This window comes from Pseudophryne corroboree, chromosome 2 (genome assembly GCF_028390025.1).
Source record: "Pseudophryne corroboree isolate aPseCor3 chromosome 2, aPseCor3.hap2, whole genome shotgun sequence".
NCBI lineage: Eukaryota > Metazoa > Chordata > Amphibia > Anura > Myobatrachidae > Pseudophryne > Pseudophryne corroboree.
The window spans coordinates 1,048,411,951-1,048,424,083 of NC_086445.1; positions in this window are offsets into that span (position 1 = coordinate 1,048,411,951).

Consider the following 12,133-nt stretch of genomic DNA (forward strand, 5'->3'; position numbering starts at 1 on the left):
AGGTGATGTGTGCTGTACTGAGACCTGGTGACTGTGGCGGCCATTGGGGTACACTGACCTCACTGTCATGTACGTGGTACAAGCGTGAGAAGACGTGTGCTGTACTGAGACCTGGTGACTGTGGCAGCCATTTGGGTACACTGACCTCACTGTCATGTACGTGGAACCAGCGTGAGGTGACGTGTACTGTGTGACACCTGGTGACTGTGCGGCCATTGGAGGACACTGACCTCACTGTCATGTACGTGGAACTAGCGTGAGGTGACGTGTACTGTGTGACACCTGGTGACTGTGGTGGCCATTGGGGTACACTGACCTCACTGTCATGTAGGTGGTACCAGCGTGAGAAGACGTGTGCTGTACTGAGACCTGGTGACTGTGGCAGCCATTTTGGTACACTGACCTCACTGTCATGTACGTGGAACCAGCGTGAGGTGACGTGTGCTGTACTTAGACGTGGTGACTGTGGCAGCCATTGGGGTACACTGACCTCACTGTCATATACGTGGAACCAGCGTGAGGTGACGTGTACTATACTGACCCCTGGTGGCTGTGGCGGCCATTGGGTTACACTGACCTCACTGTCATGTACGTGGTACCAGCGTGAGAAGACGTGTGCTGTACTGAGACCTGGTGACTGTGGCAGCCATTTGGGTACACTGACCTCACTGTCATGTACGTGGAACCAGCGTGAGGTGACGTGTGCTGTACTGAGACCTGGTGACTGTGGCAGCCATTGGGGTACACTGACCTCACTGTCATATACGTGGAACCAGCGTGAGGTGACGTGTACTATACTGACACCTGGTGGCTGTGGCGGCCATTGGGGTACACTGACCTCACTGTCATATACTTGGAACCAGCGTGAGATGACGTGCTGTACTAAGACCTGGTGACTGTGGCGGCCTTTGGGGGACAATGACCTCACTATCATGTAGGTGGTACTAGCGTGAGATGACGTGTACTGAGACCTGGTGACTGTGGCAGCCATTGGGGGACACTGACCTCACTCTCATGTACTTGGTACCAGCATGAGAAGACGTGTGCTGTACTGAGACCTGGTGACTGTGGCAGCCATTGGGGTACACTGACCTCACTGTCATGTACGTGGAACCAGTGTGAGGTGACGTATTATACTGACACCTGGTGACTGTGTCGGCCATTGGGGTACACTGACCTCACTGTCATGTACGTGGTACCAGCGTGAGGTGACGTGTACTGTACTGAGACCTGGTGACTGTGGCAGCCATTGGGGTACACTGACCTCACCGTCATGTACTTGGTACAAACGTGAGGTGACGTGTGCTGTACAGAGACCTGGTGACTGTGGCGGCCATTGGGGTACACTGACCTCACTGTCATGTACGTGGTACCAGCGTGAGGTGATGTGTGCTGTACTGAGACCTGGTGACTGTGGCGGCAATTGGGGTACACTGACCTCACTGTCATGTACGTGGTACAAGCGTGAGAAGACGTGTGCTGTACTGAGACCTGATGACTGTGGCAGCCATTTGGGTACACTGACCTCACTGTCATGTACGTGGAACCAGCGTGAGGTGACGTGTACTGTGTGACACCTGGTGACTGTGGCGGCCATTGGAGGACACTGACCTCACTGTCATGTACGTGGAACCAGCGTGAGGTGACGTGTACTGTGTGACACCTGGTGACTGTGGCGGCCATTGGGGTACACTGACCTCACTGTCATGTACGTGGAACTAGCGTGAGGTGATGTGTACTGTGTGACACCTAGTGACTGTGGCAGCCACTGGTGTACACTGACCTCACTGTCATGTACGTGGTACCAGCGTGAGAAGACGTGTGCTGTACTGAGACCTGGTGACTGTGGCAGCCATTTTGGTACACTGACCTCACTGTCATATACGTGGTACCAGCGTGAGGTGACGTGTACTGTACTGAGACCTGGTGACTGTGGCAGCCATTGGAGTACACTGACCTCACTGTCATATACGTGGAACCAGCTTGAGATGACGTGTACTGTCCTGAGATATGGTGACTGTGGCGGCCATTGGGGTACACTGACCTCACTGTCATGTACGTGGTACCAGCGTGAGGTGATGTGTGCTGTACTGAGACCTGGTGACTGTGGCGGCCATTGGGGTACACTGACCTCACTGTCATGTACGTGGTACAAGCGTGAGAAGACGTGTGCTGTACTGAGACCTGGTGACTGTGGCAGCCATTTGGGTACACTGACCTCACTGTCATGTACGTGGAACCAGCGTGAGGTGACGTGTACTGTGTGACACCTGGTGACTGTGGCGGCCATTGGAGGACACTGACCTCACTGTCATGTACGTGGAACCAGCGTGAGGTGACGTGTACTGTGTGACACCTGGTGACTGTGGCGGCCATTGGGGTACACTGACCTCACTGTCATGTACGTGGTACCAGCGTGAGAAGACGTGTGCTGTACTGAGACCTGGTGACTGTGGCAGCCATTTTGGTACACTGACCTCACTGTCATGTACGTGGAACCAGCGTGAGGTGACGTGTGCTGTACTGAGACGTGGTGACTGTGGCAGCCATTGGGGTACACTGACCTCACTGTCATATACGTGGAACCAGCGTGAGGTGACGTGTACTATACTGCCCCCTGGTGGCTTTGGCGGCCATTGGGTTACACTGACCTCACTGTCATGTACGTGGTACCAGCGTGAGAAGACGTGTGCTGTACTGAGACCTGGTGACTGTGGCAGCCATTTGGGTACACTGACCTCACTGTCATGTACGTGGAACCAGCGTGAGGTGACGTGTGCTGTACTGAGACCTGGTGACTGTGGCAGCTATTGGGGTACACTGACCTCACTGTCATATACGTGGAACCAGCGTGAGGTGACGTGTACTATACTGAGACCTGGTGACTGTGGCGACCATTGGGGGACACTGACCTCACTGTAATATATACGTGGTACCAGCGTGAGATGACGTGCTGTACTGAGACCTGGTGACTGTGGCGTCCTTTGGGGGCAATGACCTCACTATCATGTAGGTGGTACTAGCGTGAGATGACGTGTACTGAGACCTGGTGACTGTGGCAGCCTTTGGGGGACACTGACCTCACTCTCATGTACTTGGTACCAGCGTGAGAAGACGTGTGCTGTACTGAGACCTGGTGACTGTGGCAGCCATTGGGGTACACTGACCTCACTGTCATATACGTGGAACCAGCGTGAGGTGACGTGTACTATACTGACACCTGCTGGCTGTGGCGGCCATTGGGGTACACTGACCTCACTGTCATATACTTGGAACCAGCGTGAGATGACGTGCTGTACTGAGACCTGGTGACTGTGGCGGCCTTTGGGGGACAATGACCTCACTATCATGTAGGTGGTACTAGCGTGAGATGACGTGTACTGAGACCTGGTGACTGTGGCAGCCATTGGGGGACACTGACCTCACTCTCATGTACTTGGTACCAGCATGAGAAGACGTGTGCTGTACTGAGACCTGGTGACTGTGGCAGCCATTGGGGTACACTGACCTCACTGTCATGTACGTGGAACCAGCGTGAGGTGACGTATTATACTGACACCTGGTGACTGTGTCGGCCATTGGGGTACACTGACCTCACTGTCATGTACGTGGTACCAGCGTGAGGTGACGTGTACTGTACTGAGACCTGGTGACTGTGGCAGCCATTGGGGTACACTGACCTCACCGTCATGTACTTGGTACAAGCGTGAGGTGACGTGTGCTGTACAGAGACCTGGTGACTGTGGCGGCCATTGGGGTACACTGACCTCACTGTCATGTACGTGGTACCAGCGTGAGGTGATGTGTGCTGTACTGAGACCTGGTGACTGTGGCGGCCATTGGGGTACACTGACCTCACTGTCATGTACGTGGTACAAGCGTGAGAAGACGTGTGCTGTACTGAGACCTGGTGACTGTGGCAGCCATTTGGGTACACTGACCTCACTGTCACGTACGTGGAACCAGCGTGAGGTGACGTGTACTGTGTGACACCTGGTGACTGTGGCGGCCATTGGACGACACTGACCTCACTGTCATGTACGTGGAACCAGCGTGAGGTGACGTGTACTGTGTGACACCTGGTGACTGTGGCGGCCATTGGGGTACACTGACCTCACTGTCATGTACGTGGAACCAGCGTGAGGTGACGTGTACTGTGTGACACCTAGTGACTGTGGCAGCCACTGGTGTACACTGACCTCACTGTCATGTACGTGGTACCAGCGTGAGAAGACGTGTGCTGTACTGAGACCTGGTGACTGTGGCAGCCATTGGAGTACACTGACCTCACTGTCATATACGTGGAACCAGCTTGAGATGACGTGTACTGTCCTGAGATATGGTGACTGTGGCGGCCATTGGAGTACACTGACCTCACTGTCATGTACGTGGTACCAGCGTGATGTGATGTGTGCTGTACTGAGACCTGGTGACTGTGGCGGCCATTGGGGTACACTGACCTCACTGTCATGTACGTGGTACAAGCGTGAGAAGACGTGTGCTGTACTGAGACCTGGTGACTGTGGCAGCCATTTGGATACACTGACCTCACTGTCATGTACGTGGAACCAGCGTGAGGTGACGTGTACTGTGTGACACCTGGTGACTGTGGCGGCCATTGGAGGACACTGACCTCACTGTCATGTACGTGGAACCAGCGTGAGGTGACGTGTACTGTGTGACACCTGGTGACTGTGGCAGCCATTGGGGTACACTGACCTCACTGTCATATACGTGGAACCAGCGTGAGGTGACGTGTACTATACTGACCCCTGGTGGCTGTGGCGGCCATTGGGTTACACTGACCTCACTGTCATGTACGTGGTACCAGCGTGAGAAGACGTGTGCTGTACTGAGACCTGGTGACTGTGGCAGCCATTTGGGTACACTGACCTCACTGTCATGTACGTGGAACCAGCGTGAGGTGACGTGTGCTGTACTGAGACCTGGTGACTGTGGCAGCTATTGGGGTACACTGACCTCACTGTCATATACGTGGAACCAGCGTGAGGTGACGTGTACTATACTGAGACCTGGTGACTGTGGCGACCATTGGGGGACACTGACCTCACTGTAATATATACGTGGTACCAGCGTGAGATGACGTGCTGTACTGAGACCTGGTGACTGTGGCGTCCTTTGGGGGCAATGACCTCACTATCATGTAGGTGGTACTAGCGTGAGATGACGTGTATTGAGACCTGGTGACTGTGGCAGCCTTTGGGGGACACTGACCTCACTCTCTTGTACTTGGTACCAGCGTGAGAAGACGTGTGCTGTACTGAGACCTGGTGACTGTGGCAGCCATTGGGGTACACTGACCTCACTGTCATGTAAGTGGAACCAGCGTGAGGTGATGTATTATACTGACACCTGGTGACTGTGGTGGCCATTGGGGTACACTGACCTCACAGTCATATACGTGGAACCAGCGTGAGATGACATGTACTGCACTGAGACCTGATGACTGTGGCGGCCTTTGGGGTACACTGACCTCACTGTCATGTACGTGGTACCAGCATGAGGTGACGTGTGCTGTACTGAGACCTGGTGACTGTGGCGGCCATTAGGGGACACTGACCTCACTGTCATGTACGTGGTACCAGCGTGAGGTAACGTGTGCTGTACTGAGACCTGGTGACTGTGGTGGCCATTGGGGGACACTGACCTCACTGTCATGTACGTGGTACCAGCATGAGGTGATGTGTTCTGTACTGAGACCTGGTGACTGTGACAGCCATTGGGGGACACTGACCTCACTGTCATGTACGTGGTACCAGCGTGAGGTGACGTGTACTGTACTGAGACCTGGTGACTGTGGCAGCTATTGGGGGACACTGACCTCACTGTCATGTATGTGGTACCAGCGTGAGATGACGTGTACTGCACTGAGACCTGATGACTGTGGCGGCCATTGGGGGACACTGACCTCACTGTCATGTACGTGGTACCAGCGTGAGGTGACGTGTACTGTGTGACACCTGGTGACTGTGGCGGCCATTGGAGGACACTGACCTCACTGTCATGTACGTGGAACCAGCATGAGGTGACGGGTACTGTGTGACACCTGGTGACTGTGGCGGCCATTGGGGTACACTGACCTCACTGTCATGTACGTGGAACCAGCGTGAGGTGACGTGTGCTGTACTGAGACCTGGTGACTGTGGCAGCCATTGGGGTACACTGACCTCACTGTCATATACGTGGAACCAGCGTGAGGTGACGTGTACTATACTGAGACCTGGTGACTGTGGCGGCCATTGGGGAACACTGACCTCACTGTCATGTACGTGGTACCAACGTGAGGTGACGTGTACTGTACTGAGACCTGGTGACTTTGGAAGCCATTGGAGTACACTCGCCTCACTGTCATATACGTGTTACCAGCGTGAGGTGACGTGTGCTGTACTGAGACCTGGTGACTGTGGCAGCTATTGGGGTACACTGACCTCACTGTCATATACGTGGAACCAGCGTGAGGTGACGTGTACTATACTGAGACCTGGTGACTGTGGCGGCCATTGGGGAACACTGACCTGACTGTCATGTACGTGGTACCAACGTGAGGTGACGTGTGCTGTACTGAGACCTGGTGACTGTGGCAGCCATTTGGGTACACTGACCTCACTGTCATGTACGTGGAACCAGCGTGAGGTGACGTGTGCTGTACTGAGACCTGGTGACTGTGGCAGCTATTGGGGTACACTGACCTCACTGTCATATACGTGGAACCAGCGTGAGGTGACGTGTACTATACTGACACCTGGTGACTGTGGCAGCCATTGGGGGACACTGACCTCACTGTAATATAAGTGGTACCAGTGTGAGATGACGTGCTGTACTGAGACCTGGTGACTGTGGCGTCCTTTGGCGGCAATGACCTCACTATCATGTAGGTGGTACTAGCGTGAGATGACGTCTGCTGAGACCTGGTGACTGTGGCAGCCTTTGGGGGACACTGACCTCACTCTCATGTACTTGGTACCAGCGTGAGAAGTCGTGTGCTGTACTGAGACCTGGTGACTGTGGCAGCCATTGGGGTACACTGACCTCACTGTCATGTAAGTGGAACCAGCGTGAGGTGACGTATTATACTGACACCTGGTGACTGTGGTGGCCATTGGGGTACACTGACCTCACTGTCATATACGTGGAACCAGCGTGAGATGACATGTACTGCACTGAGACCTGATGACTGTGGCGGCCTTTGGGGTACACTGACCTCACTGTCATGTACGTGGTACCAGCTTGAGGTGACGTGTGCTGTACTGAGACCTGGTGACTGTGGCGGCCATTAGGGGACACTGACCTCACTGTCATGTACGTGGTACCAGCATGAGGTGATGTGTTCTGTACTGAGACCTGGTGACTGTGACAGCCATTGGGGGACACTGACCTCACTGTCATGTACGTGGTACCAGCGTGAGGTGACGTGTGCTGTACTGAGACCTGGTGACTGTGGCGGCCATTGGGGGACACTGACCTCACTGTCATGTACGTGGTACCAGCATGAGGTGATGTGTTCTGTACTGAGACCTGGTGACTGTGACAGCCATTGGGGGACACTGACCTCACTGTCATGTACGTGGTACCAGCGTGAGGTGATGTGTACTGTACTGAGACCTGGTGACTGTGGCAGCTATTGGGGGACACTGACCTCACTGTCATGTATGTGGTACCAGCGTGAGATGACGTGTACTGCACTGAGACCTGATGACTGTGGCAGCCATTGGGGGACACTGACCTCACTGTCATGTACGTGGTACCAGCGTGAGGTGACGTGTACTGTGCTGACACCTGGTGAGTGTGGCAGCCTTTGGGGGACACTGACCTCACTGTCATGTACGTGGTACCAGCGTGAGGTGACGTGTACTGTACTGAGACCTGGTGACTGTGGCAGCCATTGGGGTACACTGACCTCACTGTCATGTACGTGGTACCAGCGTGAGGTGACGTGTACTGTACTGAGACCTGGTGACTGTGGCGGCCATTGGGGGACACTGACCTCACTGTAATATACGTGGTACCAGCGTGAGGTGACGTGTACTGTACTGAGACCTGGTGACTGTTACGACCATTGGGGTACACTGACCTCACTGTCATATACGTGATACCAGCGTGAGGTAACGTGTACTGTACTGAGACCTGGTGACTGTGGCAGCCATTGGAGTACACTGACCTCACTGTCATATACGTGGAACCAGCTTGAGATGACGTGTACTGTCCTGAGATATGGTGACTGTGGCGGACTTTGGGGGACACTGACCTCACTGTCATGTACGTGGTACCAGCGTGAGATGACGTGTACTGTACTGAGACCTGGTGACTGTGGCAGCCATTGGAGTACACTGACCTCACTGTCATGTACGTGGTACCAGCGTGAGGTGACGTGTACTGTGTGACACCTGGTGACTGTGGCAGCAATTGGTGTACACTGACCTCACTGTCATATACGTGTTACCAGCGTGAGATGACGTGTACTGTCCTGAGACCTGGTGACTGTGGCAGCCATTGGAGTACACTGACCTCACTGTCATATACGTGTTACCAGCGTGAGATGATGTGTACTGTCCTGAGACCTGGTGACTGTGGCGGCTTTTGGGGTACACTGACCTCACTGTCATATACGTGGAACCAGCGTGAGGTGACGTGAACTATACTGACACCTGGTGGCTGTGGCGGCCATTGGGTTACACTGACCTCACTGTCATATACTTGGAACCAACGTGAGATGACGTGATGTACTGAGACCTGGTGACTGTGGCGTCCTTTGGGGGCAATGACCTCACTATCATGTAGGTGGTACTAGCGTGAGATGACGTTTACTGAGACCTGGTGACTGTGGCAGCCTTTGGGGGACACTGACCTCACTCTCATGTACTTGGTACCAGCGTGAGAAGACGTGTGCTGTACTGAGACCTGGTGACTGTGGCAGCCATTGGGGTACACTGACCTCACTGTCATGTACGTGGAACCAGCGTGAGGTGACGTATTATACTGACACCTGGTGACTGTGGTGGCCATTGGGGTACACTGACCTCACTGTCATATACGTGGAACCAGCGTGAGATGACATGTACTGCACTGAGACCTGATGACTGTGGCGGCCTTTGTGGTACACTGACCTCACTGTCATGTACGTGGTACCAGCGTGAGGTGACGTGTGCTGTACTGAGACCTGGTGACTGTGGCGGCCATTGGGGGACACTGACCTCACTGTCATGTACGTGGTACCAGCATGAGGTGATGTGTTCTGTACTGAGACCTGGTGACTGTGACAGCCATTGGGGGACACTGACCTCACTGTCATGTATGTGGTACCAGCGTGAGGTGAGGTGTACTGTACTGAGACCTGGTGACTGTGGCAGCTATTGGGGGACACTGACCTCACTGTCATGTATGTGGTACCAGCGTGAGATGACGTGTACTGCACTGAGACCTGATGACTGTGGCAGCCATTGGGGGACACTGACCTCACTGTCATGTACGTGGTACCAGCGTGAGGTGACGTGTACTGTGCTGACACCTGGTGAGTGTGGCAGCCTTTGGGGGACACTGACCTCACTGTCATGTACGTGGTACCAGCGTGAGGTGACGTGTACTGTACTGAGACCTGGTGACTGTGGCAGCCATTGGGGTACACTGACCTCACTGTCATGTACGTGGTACCAGCGTGAGGTGACGTGTACTGTACTGAGACCTGGTGACTGTGGCGGCCATTGGGGGACACTGACCTCACTGTAATATACGTGGTACCAGCGTGAGGTGACGTGTACTGTACTGAGACCTGGTGACTGTTACGGCCATTGGGGTACACTGACCTCACTGTCATATACGTGATACCAGCGTGAGGTAACGTGTACTGTACTGAGACCTGGTGACTGTGGCAGCCATTGGAGTACACTGACCTCACTGTCATATACGTGGAACCAGCTTGAGATGACGTGTACTGTCCTGAGATGTGGTGACTGTGGCGGCCTTTGGGGGACACTGACCTCACTGTCATGTACGTGGTACCAGCGTGAGATGACGTGTACTGTCCTGAGACCTGGTGACTGTGGCAGCCATTGGAGTACACTGACCTCACTGTCATATACGTGTTACCAGCATGAGATGATGTGTACTGTCCTGAGACCTGGTGACTGTGGCGGCTTTTGGGGTACACTGACCTCACTGTCATATACGTGGAACCAGCGTGAGGTGACGTGAACTATACTGACACCTGGTGGCTGTGGCGGCCATTGGGTTACACTGACCTCACTGTCATATACTTGGAACCAGCGTGAGATGACGTGATGTACTGAGACCTGGTGACTGTGGCGTCCTTTGGGGGCAATGACCTCACTATCATGTAGGTGGTACTAGCGTGAGATGACGTTTACTGAGACCTGGTGACTGTGGCAGCCTTTGGGGGACACTGACCTCACTCTCATGTACTTGGTACCAGCGTGAGAAGACGTGTGCTGTACTGAGACCTGGTGACTGTGGCAGCCATTGGGGTACACTGACCTCACTGTCATGTACGTGGAACCAGCGTGAGGTGACGTATTATACTGACACCTGGTGACTGTGGTGGCCATTAGGGTACACTGACCTCACTGTCATATACGTGGAACCAGCGTGAGATGACATGTACTGCACTGAGACCTGATGACTGTGGCGGCCTTTGGGGTACACTGACCTCACTGTCATGTACGTGGTACCAGCGTGAGGTGACGTGTGCTGTACTGAGACCTGGTGACTGTGGCGGCCATTGGGGGACACTGACCTCACTGTCATGTACGTGGTACCAGCGTGAGGTGACGTGTGCTGTACTGAGACCTGGTGACTGTGGCGGCCATTGGGGGACACTGACCTCACTGTCATGTATGTGGTACCAGCATGAGGTGACGTGTTCTGTCCTGAGACCTGGTGACTGTGATATCCATTGGGGGACACTGACCTCACTGTCATGTACGTGGTACCAGCGTGAGGTGACGTGTACTGTACTGAGACCTGGTGACTGTGGCAGCTATTGGGGGACACTGACCTCACTGTCATGTATGTGGTACCAGCATGAGATGACGTGTACTGCACTGAGACCTGATGACTGTGGCGGCCATTGGGGGACACTGACCTCACTGTCATGTACGTGGTACCAGCGTGAGGTGACGTGTACTGTGCTGACACCTGGTGAGTGTGGCAGCCTTTGGGGGACACTGACCTCACTGTCATGTACGTGGTACCAGCGTGAGGTGACATGTACTGTACTGAGACCTGGTGACTGTGGCGGCCATTGGGGTACACTGACCTCACTGTCATGTACGTGGAACCAGCGTGAGGTGACGTGTGCTGTACTGAGACCTGGTGACTGTGGCAGCCATTGGGGTACACTGACCTCACCGTCATATACGTGGAACCAGCGTGAGGTGACGTGTACTATACTGACCCCTGGTGGCTGTGGCGGCCATTGGGTTACACTGACCTCACTGTCATGTACGTGGTACCAGCGTGAGAAGACGTGTGCTGTACTGAGACCTGGTGACTGTGGCAGCCATTTGGGTACACTGACCTCACTGTCATGTACGTGGAACCAGCGTGAGGTGACGTGTGCTGTACTGAGACCTGGTGACTGTGGCAGCTATTGGTGTACACTGACCTCACTGTCATATACGTGGAACCAGCATGAGGTGACGTGTACTATACTGACACCTGGTGACTGTGGCGGCCATTGGGGGACACTGACCTCACTGTAATATACGTGGTACCTGCGTGAGGTGACGTGTACTGTACTGAGACCTGGTGACTGTGGCGGCCATTGGGGGACACTGACCTCACTGTCATGTACGTGGTACCAGCGTGAGGTGACGTGTACTGTGCTGACACCTGGTGAGTGTGGCAGCCTTTGGGGGACACTGACCTCACTGTCATGTACGTGGTACCAGCGTGAGGTGACGTGTACTGTACTGAGACCTGGTGACTGTGGCAGCCATTGGGGTACACTGACCTCACTGTCATGTACGTGGTACCAGCGTGAGGTGACGTGTACTGTACTGAGACCTGGTGACTGTGGCAGCCATTGGAGTACACTGACCTCACTGTCATATACGTGGAACCAGCTTGAGATGACGTGTACTGTCCTGAGATATGGTGA